The sequence below is a fragment of the Barbus barbus genome, assembly GCF_936440315.1.
Source record: "Barbus barbus genome assembly, chromosome: 39".
Lineage (NCBI taxonomy): Eukaryota > Metazoa > Chordata > Actinopteri > Cypriniformes > Cyprinidae > Barbus > Barbus barbus.
Window position 1 is genome coordinate 7,448,325 of NC_136717.1, and position 13,639 is coordinate 7,461,963.

Here is a 13,639-nt window from a genome sequence, read left to right on the forward strand (position 1 = left end):
GAGCTATCCTCTTAAAATTGCATAAAACAGCTTTCTCTCACTCAGAAAGAAGCTTTTCAGCATCTGTGGCCCTGCTTTCGCTTCATTTGCACTAAACACAGCTTAGTGTTGTTAGAAGCTCTAAACTAGTGATTCTGTGAATTGAAGCTCTAACATGACTTGCCCTGCAAAAAAGGTCTAAAACCTGAAAATATATCTTCTGCATAGCAAATATCATTTCAATGAAAGCCAAATATTTTATTTACTTGAGCTTTACTCTTAAAATAGCATAAAACAGCTTTCTCTCACTCAGAAAGAAGCTTTATAGCATCTGTGGCCTTGCTTTCCCTTCATTTGCACTAAATATAGCATTAGTGTTCTTACAAGCTCTAAACTAGTGATTCTGTGAATTGAAGCTCTAACATGACTTGCCATGCAAAAAAAGGTCTAAAACCTGAAAATCTGTCTTCTGCATAGCAAATAACATTTCATTTCATGAAAAAGAAACATCTTTTATGTACTTGAGCTATCCTCTTAAAAGTGCATAAAAACGCTTTCTCTCACTCAGAAAGAAGCTTTATAGCATCTGTGGCCTTGCTTTTCCTTCATTTGCACTAAACATAGCATTAGTGTTCTTACAAGCTCTAAACTAGTGATTCTGTGAATTGAAACTCCAACATGACTTGCCATGCAAAAAAAGGTCTAAAACCTGAAAATCTGTCTTCTGCATAGCAAATAACATTTCATTTCATGAGAAAGAAACATCTTTTATGTACTTGAGCTATCCTCTTAAAAGTGCATAAAACAGCTTTCTCTCACTGAGAAAGAAGCTTTTCAGCATCTGTGGTGTTGCTTTCTCCTCATTTGGCTATTTGCACTAAACACAGCATGAGTGTTCTTAGATGTCGTAAACCAGTTATTCTCTGCACTGGAACCCTCACATGACTTGCTCTGCAAAAAAGCTCTAAAACATGAAAATCTGTTTTCTCCTTTGCAAATACCATTTCATTTCATGAGAAAGAAACATCTTTTATGTACTTGAGCTATCCTCTTAAAATTGGATAAAAACGCTTTCTCTCACTCAGAAAGAAGCTTTATAGCATCTGTGGCCTTGCTTTCCCTTCATTTGCACTAAACATAGCATTAGTGTTCTTACAAGCTCTAAACTAGTGGTCCTGAGCACTGAAACTCTAACATGACTTGCTCTGCAAAAAAGCTCTAAAACATGAAAATCTGTCTTCTGCATTGCAAATGACATTTCATTTCATGAAAAAGAAACATCTTTTATGTACTTGAGCTATCCTCTTAAAATTGCATAAAACAGCTTTCTCTCACTGAGAAAGAAGCTTTTCAGCATCTGTGGCTTTGCTTTCCGTTCATTTGCTTGTTTGCACTAAACACAGCATTAGTGTTCTTAGAAGCTCTAAACCAGTGATTCTCTGCACTGGACCTCTCACATGACTTGCCATGCAAAAAAGGTCTAAAACCTGAAAATATGTCTTCTGCATAGCAAATAACATTTCATTTCATGAAAAAGAAACATCTTTTATGTACTTGAGCTATCCTCTTAAAATTGCATAAAACAGCTTTCTCTCACTCAGAAAGAAGCTTTTCAGCATCTGTGGCCCTGCTTTCGCTTCATTTGCACTAAACACAGCTTAGTGTTGTTAGAAGCTCTAAACTAGTGATTCTGTGAATTGAAGCTCTAACATGACTTGCCCTACAAAAAAGGTCTAAAACCTGAAAATATATCTTCTGCATAGCAAATATCATTTCAATGAAAGCCAAATATTTTATTTACTTGAGCTTTACTCTTAAAATAGCATAAAACAGCTTTCTCTCACTCAGAAAGAAGCTTTATAGCATCTGTGGCCTTGCTTTCCCTTCATTTGCACTAAATATAGCATTAGTGTTCTTACAAGCTCTAAACTAGTGATTCTGTGAATTGAAGCTCTAACATGACTTGCCATGCAAAAAAAGGTCTAAAACCTGAAAATATATCTTCTGCATAGCAAATATCATTTCAATGAAAGCCAAATATTTTATTTACTTGAGCTTTACTCTTAAAATAGCATAAAACAGCTTTCTCTCACTCAGAAAGAAGCTTTATAGCATCTGTGGCCTTGCTTTCCCTTCATTTGCACTAAATATAGCATTAGTGTTCTTACAAGCTCTAAACTAGTGATTCTGTGAATTGAAACTCTAACATGACTTGCCATGCAAAAAAAGGTCTAAAACCTGAAAATCTGTCTTCTGCATAGCAAATAACATTTCATTTCATGAGAAAGAAACATCTTTTATGTACTTGAGCTATCCTCTTAAAATTGGATAAAAACGCTTTCTCTCACTCAGAAAGAAGCTTTATAGCATCTGTGGCCTTGCTTTCCCTTCATTTGCACTAAACATAGCATTAGTGTTCTTACAAGCTCTAAACTAGTGGTCCTGAGCACTGAAACTCTAACATGACTTGCTCTGCAAAAAAGCTCTAAAACATGAAAATATGTCTTCTGCATAGCAAATAACATTTCATTTCATGAAAAAGATACATCTTTTATGTACTTGAGCTATCCTCTTAAAATTGCATAAAACAGCTTTCTCTCACTCAGAAAGTAGCTTTTCAGCATCTGTGGCCCTGCTTTCGCTTCATTTGCACTAAACACAGCTTAGTCTTCTTAGAAGCTCTAAACCAGTGATTCTCTGCACTGGACCTCTCACATGACTTGCCATGCAAAAAAGGTCTAAAACCTGAAAATATGTCTTCTGCATAGCAAATAACATTTCATTTCATGAAAAAGAAACATCTTTTATGTACTTGAGCTATCCTCTTAAAATTGCATAAAACAGCTTTCTCTCACTCAGAAAGAAGCTTTTCAGCATCTGTGGCCCTGCTTTCGCTTCATTTGCACTAAACACAGCTTAGTGTTGTTAGAAGCTCTAAACTAGTGATTCTGTGAATTGAAGCTCTAACATGACTTGCCCTGCAAAAAAGGTCTAAAACCTGAAAATATATCTTCTGCATAGCAAATATCATTTCAATGAAAGCCAAATATTTTATTTACTTGAGCTTTACTCTTAAAATAGCATAAAACAGCTTTCTCTCACTCAGAAAGAAGCTTTATAGCATCTGTGGCCTTGCTTTCCCTTCATTTGCACTAAATATAGCATTAGTGTTCTTACAAGCTCTAAACTAGTGATTCTGTGAATTGAAGCTCTAACATGACTTGCCATGCAAAAAAAGGTCTAAAACCTGAAAATCTGTCTTCTGCATAGCAAATAACATTTCATTTCATGAAAAAGAAACATCTTTTATGTACTTGAGCTATCCTCTTAAAATTGCATAAAACAGCTTTCTCTCACTGAGAAAGACGCTTTTCAGCATCTGTGGCTTTGCTTTCCGTTCATTTGCTTGTTTGCACTAAACACAGCATTAGTGTTCTTAGAAGCTCTAAACCAGTGATTCTCTGCACTGGACCTCTCACATGACTTGCCATGCAAAAAAGGTCTAAAACCTGAAAATATGTCTTCTGCATAGCAAATAACATTTCATTTCATGAAAAAGAAACATCTTTTATGTACTTGAGCTATCCTCTTAAAATTGCATAAAACAGCTTTCTCTCACTCAGAAAGTAGCTTTTCAGCATCTGTGGCCCTGCTTTCGCTTCATTTGCACTAAACACAGCTTAGTCTTCTTAGAAGCTCTAAACTAGTGATTCTGTGAATTGAAGCTCTAACATGACTTGCCATGCAAAAAAGGTCTAAAACCTGAAAATATGTCTTCTGCATAGCAAAAAACATTTCATTTCATGAAAAAGAAACATCTTTTATGTACTTGAGCTATCCTCTTAAAATTGCATAAAACAGCTTTCTCTCACTCAGAAAGAAGCTTTTCAGCATCTGTGGCCTTGCTTTCCCTTCATTTGCACTAAACATAGCATTAGTGTTCTTACAAGCTCTAAACTAGTGATTCTGTGAATTGAAACTCTAACATGACTTGCCATGCAAAAAAAGGTCTAAAACCTGAAAATCTGTCTTCTGCATAGCAAATAACATTTCATTTCATGAGAAAGAAACATCTTTTATGTACTTGAGCTATCCTCTTAAAATTGGATAAAAACGCTTTCTCTCACTCAGAAAGAAGCTTTATAGCATCTGTGGCCTTGCTTTCCCTTCATTTGCACTAAACATAGCATTAGTGTTCTTACAAGCTCTAAACTAGTGGTCCTGAGCACTGAAACTCTAACATGACTTGCTCTGCAAAAAAGCTCTAAAACATGAAAATATGTCTTCTGCATAGCAAATAACATTTCATTTCATGAAAAAGAAACATCTTTTATGTACTTGAGCTATCCTCTTAAAATTGCATAAAACAGCTTTCTCTCACTCAGAAAGAAGCTTTTCAGCATCTGTGGCCCTGCTTTCGCTTCATTTGCACTAAACACAGCTTAGTGTTGTTAGAAGCTCTAAACTAGTGATTCTGTGAATTGAAGCTCTAACATGACTTGCCCTGCAAAAAAGGTCTAAAACCTGAAAATATATCTTCTGCATAGCAAATATCATTTCAATGAAAGCCAAATATTTTATTTACTTGAGCTTTACTCTTAAAATAGCATAAAACAGCTTTCTCTCACTCAGAAAGAAGCTTTATAGCATCTGTGGCCTTGCTTTCCCTTCATTTGCACTAAATATAGCATTAGTGTTCTTACAAGCTCTAAACTAGTGATTCTGTGAATTGAAGCTCTAACATGACTTGCCATGCAAAAAAAGGTCTAAAACCTGAAAATCTGTCTTCTGCATAGCAAATAACATTTCATTTCATGAGAAAGAAACATCTTTTATGTACTTGAGCTATCCTCTTAAAAGTGCATAAAAACGCTTTCTCTCACTCAGAAAGAAGCTTTATAGCATCTGTGGCCTTGCTTTCCCTTCATTTGCACTAAATATAGCATTAGTGTTCTTACAAGCTCTAAACTAGTGATTCTGTGAATTGAAGCTCTAACATGACTTGCCATGCAAAAAAAGGTCTAAAACCTGAAAATCTGTCTTCTGCATAGCAAATAACATTTCATTTCATGAGAAAGAAACATCTTTTATGTACTTGAGCTATCCTCTTAAAAGTGCATAAAAACGCTTTCTCTCACTCAGAAAGAAGCTTTATAGCATCTGTGGCCTTGCTTTCCCTTCATTTGCACTAAATATAGCATTAGTGTTCTTACAAGCTCTAAACTAGTGATTCTGTGAATTGAAGCTCTAACATGACTTGCCATGCAAAAAAGGTCTAAAACCTGAAAATATGTCTTCTGCATAGCAAAAAACATTTCATTTCATGAAAAAGAAACATCTTTTATGTACTTGAGCTATCCTCTTAAAATTGCATAAAACAGCTTTCTCTCACTCAGAAAGAAGCTTTTCAGCATCTGTGGCCTTGCTTTCCCTTCATTTGCACTAAACATAGCATTAGTGTTCTTACAAGCTCTAAACTAGTGGTCCTGAGCACTGAAACTCTAACATGACTTGCTCTGCAAAAAAGCTCTAAAACATGAAAATATGTCTTCTGCATAGCAAATAACATTTAATTTCATGAAAAAGAAACATCTTTTATGTACTTGAGCTATCCTCTTAAAATTGCATAAAACAGCTTTCTCTCACTCAGAAAGAAGCTTTTCAGCATCTGTGGCCCTGCTTTCGCTTCATTTGCACTAAACACAGCTTAGTGTTGTTAGAAGCTCTAAACTAGTGATTCTGTGAATTGAAGCTCTAACATGACTTGCCCTGCAAAAAAGGTCTAAAACCTGAAAATATATCTTCTGCATAGCAAATATCATTTCAATGAAAGCCAAATATTTTATTTACTTGAGCTTTACTCTTAAAATAGCATAAAACAGCTTTCTCTCACTCAGAAAGAAGCTTTATAGCATCTGTGGCCTTGCTTTCCCTTCATTTGCACTAAATATAGCATTAGTGTTCTTACAAGCTCTAAACTAGTGATTCTGTGAATTGAAGCTCTAACATGACTTGCCATGCAAAAAAAGGTCTAAAACCTGAAAATCTGTCTTCTGCATAGCAAATAACATTTCATTTCATGAGAAAGAAACATCTTTTATGTACTTGAGCTATCCTCTTAAAAGTGCATAAAAACGCTTTCTCTCACTCAGAAAGAAGCTTTATAGCATCTGTGGCCTTGCTTTTCCTTCATTTGCACTAAACATAGCATTAGTGTTCTTACAAGCTCTAAACTAGTGATTCTGTGAATTGAAACTCCAACATGACTTGCCATGCAAAAAAAGGTCTAAAACCTGAAAATCTGTCTTCTGCATAGCAAATAACATTTCATTTCATGAGAAAGAAACATCTTTTATGTACTTGAGCTATCCTCTTAAAAGTGCATAAAACAGCTTTCTCTCACTGAGAAAGAAGCTTTTCAGCATCTGTGGTGTTGCTTTCTCCTCATTTGGCTATTTGCACTAAACACAGCATGAGTGTTCTTAGATGTCGTAAACCAGTTATTCTCTGCACTGGAACCCTCACATGACTTGCTCTGCAAAAAAGCTCTAAAACATGAAAATCTGTTTTCTCCTTTGCAAATACCATTTCATTTCATGAGAAAGAAACATCTTTTATGTACTTGAGCTATCCTCTTAAAATTGGATAAAAACGCTTTCTCTCACTCAGAAAGAAGCTTTATAGCATCTGTGGCCTTGCTTTCCCTTCATTTGCACTAAACATAGCATTAGTGTTCTTACAAGCTCTAAACCAGTGATTCTCTGCACTGGACCTCTCACATGACTTGCCATGCAAAAAAGGTCTAAAACCTGAAAATATGTCTTCTGCATAGCAAATAACATTTCATTTCATGAAAAAGAAACATCTTTTATGTACTTGAGCTATCCTCTTAAAATTGCATAAAACAGCTTTCTCTCACTCAGAAAGTAGCTTTTCAGCATCTATGGCCCTGCTTTCGCTTCATTTGCACTAAACACAGCTTAGTCTTCTTAGAAGCTCTAAACTAGTGATTCTGTGAATTGAAGCTCTAACATGACTTGCCATGCAAAAAAGGTCTAAAACCTGAAAATATGTCTTCTGCATAGCAAAAAACATTTCATTTCATGAAAAAGAAACATCTTTTATGTACTTGAGCTATCCTCTTAAAATTGCATAAAACAGCTTTCTCTCACTCAGAAAGAAGCTTTTCAGCATCTGTGGCCTTGCTTTCCCTTCATTTGCACTAAACATAGCATTAGTGTTCTTACAAGCTCTAAACTAGTGGTCCTGAGCACTGAAACTCTAACATGACTTGCTCTGCAAAAAAGCTCTAAAACATGAAAATATGTCTTCTGCATAGCAAATAACATTTCATTTCATGAAAAAGAAACATCTTTTATGTACTTGAGCTATCCTCTTAAAATTGCATAAAACAGCTTTCTCTCACTCAGAAAGAAGCTTTTCAGCATCTGTGGCCCTGCTTTCGCTTCATTTGCACTAAACACAGCTTAGTGTTGTTAGAAGCTCTAAACTAGTGATTCTGTGAATTGAAGCTCTAACATGACTTGCCCTGCAAAAAAGGTCTAAAACCTGAAAATATATCTTCTGCATAGCAAATATCATTTCAATGAAAGCCAAATATTTTATTTACTTGAGCTTTACTCTTAAAATAGCATAAAACAGCTTTCTCTCACTCAGAAAGAAGCTTTATAGCATCTGTGGCCTTGCTTTCCCTTCATTTGCACTAAATATAGCATTAGTGTTCTTACAAGCTCTAAACTAGTGATTCTGTGAATTGAAGCTCTAACATGACTTGCCATGCAAAAAAAGGTCTAAAACCTGAAAATCTGTCTTCTGCATAGCAAATAACATTTCATTTCATGAAAAAGAAACATCTTTTATGTACTTGAGCTATCCTCTTAAAAGTGCATAAAAACGCTTTCTCTCACTCAGAAAGAAGCTTTATAGCATCTGTGGCCTTGCTTTTCCTTCATTTGCACTAAACATAGCATTAGTGTTCTTACAAGCTCTAAACTAGTGATTCTGTGAATTGAAACTCCAACATGACTTGCCATGCAAAAAAAGGTCTAAAACCTGAAAATCTGTCTTCTGCATAGCAAATAACATTTCATTTCATGAGAAAGAAACATCTTTTATGTACTTGAGCTATCCTCTTAAAAGTGCATAAAACAGCTTTCTCTCACTGAGAAAGAAGCTTTTCAGCATCTGTGGTGTTGCTTTCTCCTCATTTGGCTATTTGCACTAAACACAGCATGAGTGTTCTTAGATGTCGTAAACCAGTTATTCTCTGCACTGGAACCCTCACATGACTTGCTCTGCAAAAAAGCTCTAAAACATGAAAATCTGTTTTCTCCTTTGCAAATACCATTTCATTTCATGAGAAAGAAACATCTTTTATGTACTTGAGCTATCCTCTTAAAATTGGATAAAAACGCTTTCTCTCACTCAGAAAGAAGCTTTATAGCATCTGTGGCCTTGCTTTCCCTTCATTTGCACTAAACATAGCATTAGTGTTCTTACAAGCTCTAAACTAGTGGTCCTGAGCACTGAAACTCTAACATGACTTGCTCTGCAAAAAAGCTCTAAAACATGAAAATCTGTCTTCTGCATTGCAAATGACATTTCATTTCATGAAAAAGAAACATCTTTTATGTACTTGAGCTATCCTCTTAAAATTGCATAAAACAGCTTTCTCTCACTGAGAAAGAAGCTTTTCAGCATCTGTGGCTTTGCTTTCCGTTCATTTGCTTGTTTGCACTAAACACAGCATTAGTGTTCTTAGAAGCTCTAAACCAGTGATTCTCTGCACTGGACCTCTCACATGACTTGCCATGCAAAAAAGGTCTAAAACCTGAAAATATGTCTTCTGCATAGCAAATAACATTTCATTTCATGAAAAAGAAACATCTTTTATGTACTTGAGCTATCCTCTTAAAATTGCATAAAACAGCTTTCTCTCACTCAGAAAGAAGCTTTTCAGCATCTGTGGCCCTGCTTTCGCTTCATTTGCACTAAACACAGCTTAGTGTTGTTAGAAGCTCTAAACTAGTGATTCTGTGAATTGAAGCTCTAACATGACTTGCCCTACAAAAAAGGTCTAAAACCTGAAAATATATCTTCTGCATAGCAAATATCATTTCAATGAAAGCCAAATATTTTATTTACTTGAGCTTTACTCTTAAAATAGCATAAAACAGCTTTCTCTCACTCAGAAAGAAGCTTTATAGCATCTGTGGCCTTGCTTTCCCTTCATTTGCACTAAATATAGCATTAGTGTTCTTACAAGCTCTAAACTAGTGATTCTGTGAATTGAAGCTCTAACATGACTTGCCATGCAAAAAAAGGTCTAAAACCTGAAAATATATCTTCTGCATAGCAAATATCATTTCAATGAAAGCCAAATATTTTATTTACTTGAGCTTTACTCTTAAAATAGCATAAAACAGCTTTCTCTCACTCAGAAAGAAGCTTTATAGCATCTGTGGCCTTGCTTTCCCTTCATTTGCACTAAATATAGCATTAGTGTTCTTACAAGCTCTAAACTAGTGATTCTGTGAATTGAAACTCTAACATGACTTGCCATGCAAAAAAAGGTCTAAAACCTGAAAATCTGTCTTCTGCATAGCAAATAACATTTCATTTCATGAGAAAGAAACATCTTTTATGTACTTGAGCTATCCTCTTAAAATTGGATAAAAACGCTTTCTCTCACTCAGAAAGAAGCTTTATAGCATCTGTGGCCTTGCTTTCCCTTCATTTGCACTAAACATAGCATTAGTGTTCTTACAAGCTCTAAACTAGTGGTCCTGAGCACTGAAACTCTAACATGACTTGCTCTGCAAAAAAGCTCTAAAACATGAAAATATGTCTTCTGCATAGCAAATAACATTTCATTTCATGAAAAAGATACATCTTTTATGTACTTGAGCTATCCTCTTAAAATTGCATAAAACAGCTTTCTCTCACTCAGAAAGTAGCTTTTCAGCATCTGTGGCCCTGCTTTCGCTTCATTTGCACTAAACACAGCTTAGTCTTCTTAGAAGCTCTAAACCAGTGATTCTCTGCACTGGACCTCTCACATGACTTGCCATGCAAAAAAGGTCTAAAACCTGAAAATATGTCTTCTGCATAGCAAATAACATTTCATTTCATGAAAAAGAAACATCTTTTATGTACTTGAGCTATCCTCTTAAAATTGCATAAAACAGCTTTCTCTCACTCAGAAAGAAGCTTTTCAGCATCTGTGGCCCTGCTTTCGCTTCATTTGCACTAAACACAGCTTAGTGTTGTTAGAAGCTCTAAACTAGTGATTCTGTGAATTGAAGCTCTAACATGACTTGCCCTGCAAAAAAGGTCTAAAACCTGAAAATATATCTTCTGCATAGCAAATATCATTTCAATGAAAGCCAAATATTTTATTTACTTGAGCTTTACTCTTAAAATAGCATAAAACAGCTTTCTCTCACTCAGAAAGAAGCTTTATAGCATCTGTGGCCTTGCTTTCCCTTCATTTGCACTAAATATAGCATTAGTGTTCTTACAAGCTCTAAACTAGTGATTCTGTGAATTGAAGCTCTAACATGACTTGCCATGCAAAAAAAGGTCTAAAACCTGAAAATCTGTCTTCTGCATAGCAAATAACATTTCATTTCATGAAAAAGAAACATCTTTTATGTACTTGAGCTATCCTCTTAAAATTGCATAAAACAGCTTTCTCTCACTGAGAAAGACGCTTTTCAGCATCTGTGGCTTTGCTTTCCGTTCATTTGCTTGTTTGCACTAAACACAGCATTAGTGTTCTTAGAAGCTCTAAACCAGTGATTCTCTGCACTGGACCTCTCACATGACTTGCCATGCAAAAAAGGTCTAAAACCTGAAAATATGTCTTCTGCATAGCAAATAACATTTCATTTCATGAAAAAGAAACATCTTTTATGTACTTGAGCTATCCTCTTAAAATTGCATAAAACAGCTTTCTCTCACTCAGAAAGTAGCTTTTCAGCATCTGTGGCCCTGCTTTCGCTTCATTTGCACTAAACACAGCTTAGTCTTCTTAGAAGCTCTAAACTAGTGATTCTGTGAATTGAAGCTCTAACATGACTTGCCATGCAAAAAAGGTCTAAAACCTGAAAATATGTCTTCTGCATAGCAAAAAACATTTCATTTCATGAAAAAGAAACATCTTTTATGTACTTGAGCTATCCTCTTAAAATTGCATAAAACAGCTTTCTCTCACTCAGAAAGAAGCTTTTCAGCATCTGTGGCCTTGCTTTCCCTTCATTTGCACTAAACATAGCATTAGTGTTCTTACAAGCTCTAAACTAGTGATTCTGTGAATTGAAACTCTAACATGACTTGCCATGCAAAAAAAGGTCTAAAACCTGAAAATCTGTCTTCTGCATAGCAAATAACATTTCATTTCATGAGAAAGAAACATCTTTTATGTACTTGAGCTATCCTCTTAAAATTGGATAAAAACGCTTTCTCTCACTCAGAAAGAAGCTTTATAGCATCTGTGGCCTTGCTTTCCCTTCATTTGCACTAAACATAGCATTAGTGTTCTTACAAGCTCTAAACTAGTGGTCCTGAGCACTGAAACTCTAACATGACTTGCTCTGCAAAAAAGCTCTAAAACATGAAAATATGTCTTCTGCATAGCAAATAACATTTCATTTCATGAAAAAGAAACATCTTTTATGTACTTGAGCTATCCTCTTAAAATTGCATAAAACAGCTTTCTCTCACTCAGAAAGAAGCTTTTCAGCATCTGTGGCCCTGCTTTCGCTTCATTTGCACTAAACACAGCTTAGTGTTGTTAGAAGCTCTAAACTAGTGATTCTGTGAATTGAAGCTCTAACATGACTTGCCCTGCAAAAAAGGTCTAAAACCTGAAAATATATCTTCTGCATAGCAAATATCATTTCAATGAAAGCCAAATATTTTATTTACTTGAGCTTTACTCTTAAAATAGCATAAAACAGCTTTCTCTCACTCAGAAAGAAGCTTTATAGCATCTGTGGCCTTGCTTTCCCTTCATTTGCACTAAATATAGCATTAGTGTTCTTACAAGCTCTAAACTAGTGATTCTGTGAATTGAAGCTCTAACATGACTTGCCATGCAAAAAAAGGTCTAAAACCTGAAAATCTGTCTTCTGCATAGCAAATAACATTTCATTTCATGAGAAAGAAACATCTTTTATGTACTTGAGCTATCCTCTTAAAAGTGCATAAAAACGCTTTCTCTCACTCAGAAAGAAGCTTTATAGCATCTGTGGCCTTGCTTTCCCTTCATTTGCACTAAATATAGCATTAGTGTTCTTACAAGCTCTAAACTAGTGATTCTGTGAATTGAAGCTCTAACATGACTTGCCATGCAAAAAAAGGTCTAAAACCTGAAAATCTGTCTTCTGCATAGCAAATAACATTTCATTTCATGAGAAAGAAACATCTTTTATGTACTTGAGCTATCCTCTTAAAAGTGCATAAAAACGCTTTCTCTCACTCAGAAAGAAGCTTTATAGCATCTGTGGCCTTGCTTTTCCTTCATTTGCACTAAACATAGCATTAGTGTTCTTACAAGCTCTAAACTAGTGGTCCTGAGCACTGAAACTCTAACATGACTTGCTCTGCAAAAAAGCTCTAAAACATGAAAATATGTCTTCTGCATAGCAAATAACATTTCATTTCATGAAAAAGAAACATCTTTTATGTACTTGAGCTATCCTCTTAAAATTGCATAAAACAGCTTTCTCTCACTCAGAAAGAAGCTTTTCAGCATCTGTGGCCCTGCTTTCGCTTCATTTGCACTAAACACAGCTTAGTGTTGTTAGAAGCTCTAAACTAGTGATTCTGTGAATTGAAGCTCTAACATGACTTGCCCTGCAAAAAAGGTCTAAAACCTGAAAATATATCTTCTGCATAGCAAATATCATTTCAATGAAAGCCAAATATTTTATTTACTTGAGCTTTACTCTTAAAATAGCATAAAACAGCTTTCTCTCACTCAGAAAGAAGCTTTATAGCATCTGTGGCCTTGCTTTCCCTTCATTTGCACTAAATATAGCATTAGTGTTCTTACAAGCTCTAAACTAGTGATTCTGTGAATTGAAGCTCTAACATGACTTGCCATGCAAAAAAAGGTCTAAAACCTGAAAATCTGTCTTCTGCATAGCAAATAACATTTCATTTCATGAGAAAGAAACATCTTTTATGTACTTGAGCTATCCTCTTAAAAGTGCATAAAAACGCTTTCTCTCACTCAGAAAGAAGCTTTATAGCATCTGTGGCCTTGCTTTTCCTTCATTTGCACTAAACATAGCATTAGTGTTCTTACAAGCTCTAAACTAGTGATTCTGTGAATTGAAACTCCAACATGACTTGCCATGCAAAAAAAGGTCTAAAACCTGAAAATCTGTCTTCTGCATAGCAAATAACATTTCATTTCATGAGAAAGAAACATCTTTTATGTACTTGAGCTATCCTCTTAAAAGTGCATAAAACAGCTTTCTCTCACTGAGAAAGAAGCTTTTCAGCATCTGTGGTGTTGCTTTCTCCTCATTTGGCTATTTGCACTAAACACAGCATGAGTGTTCTTAGATGTCGTAAACCAGTTATTCTCTGCACTGGAACCCTCACATGACTTGCTCTGCAAAAAAGCTCT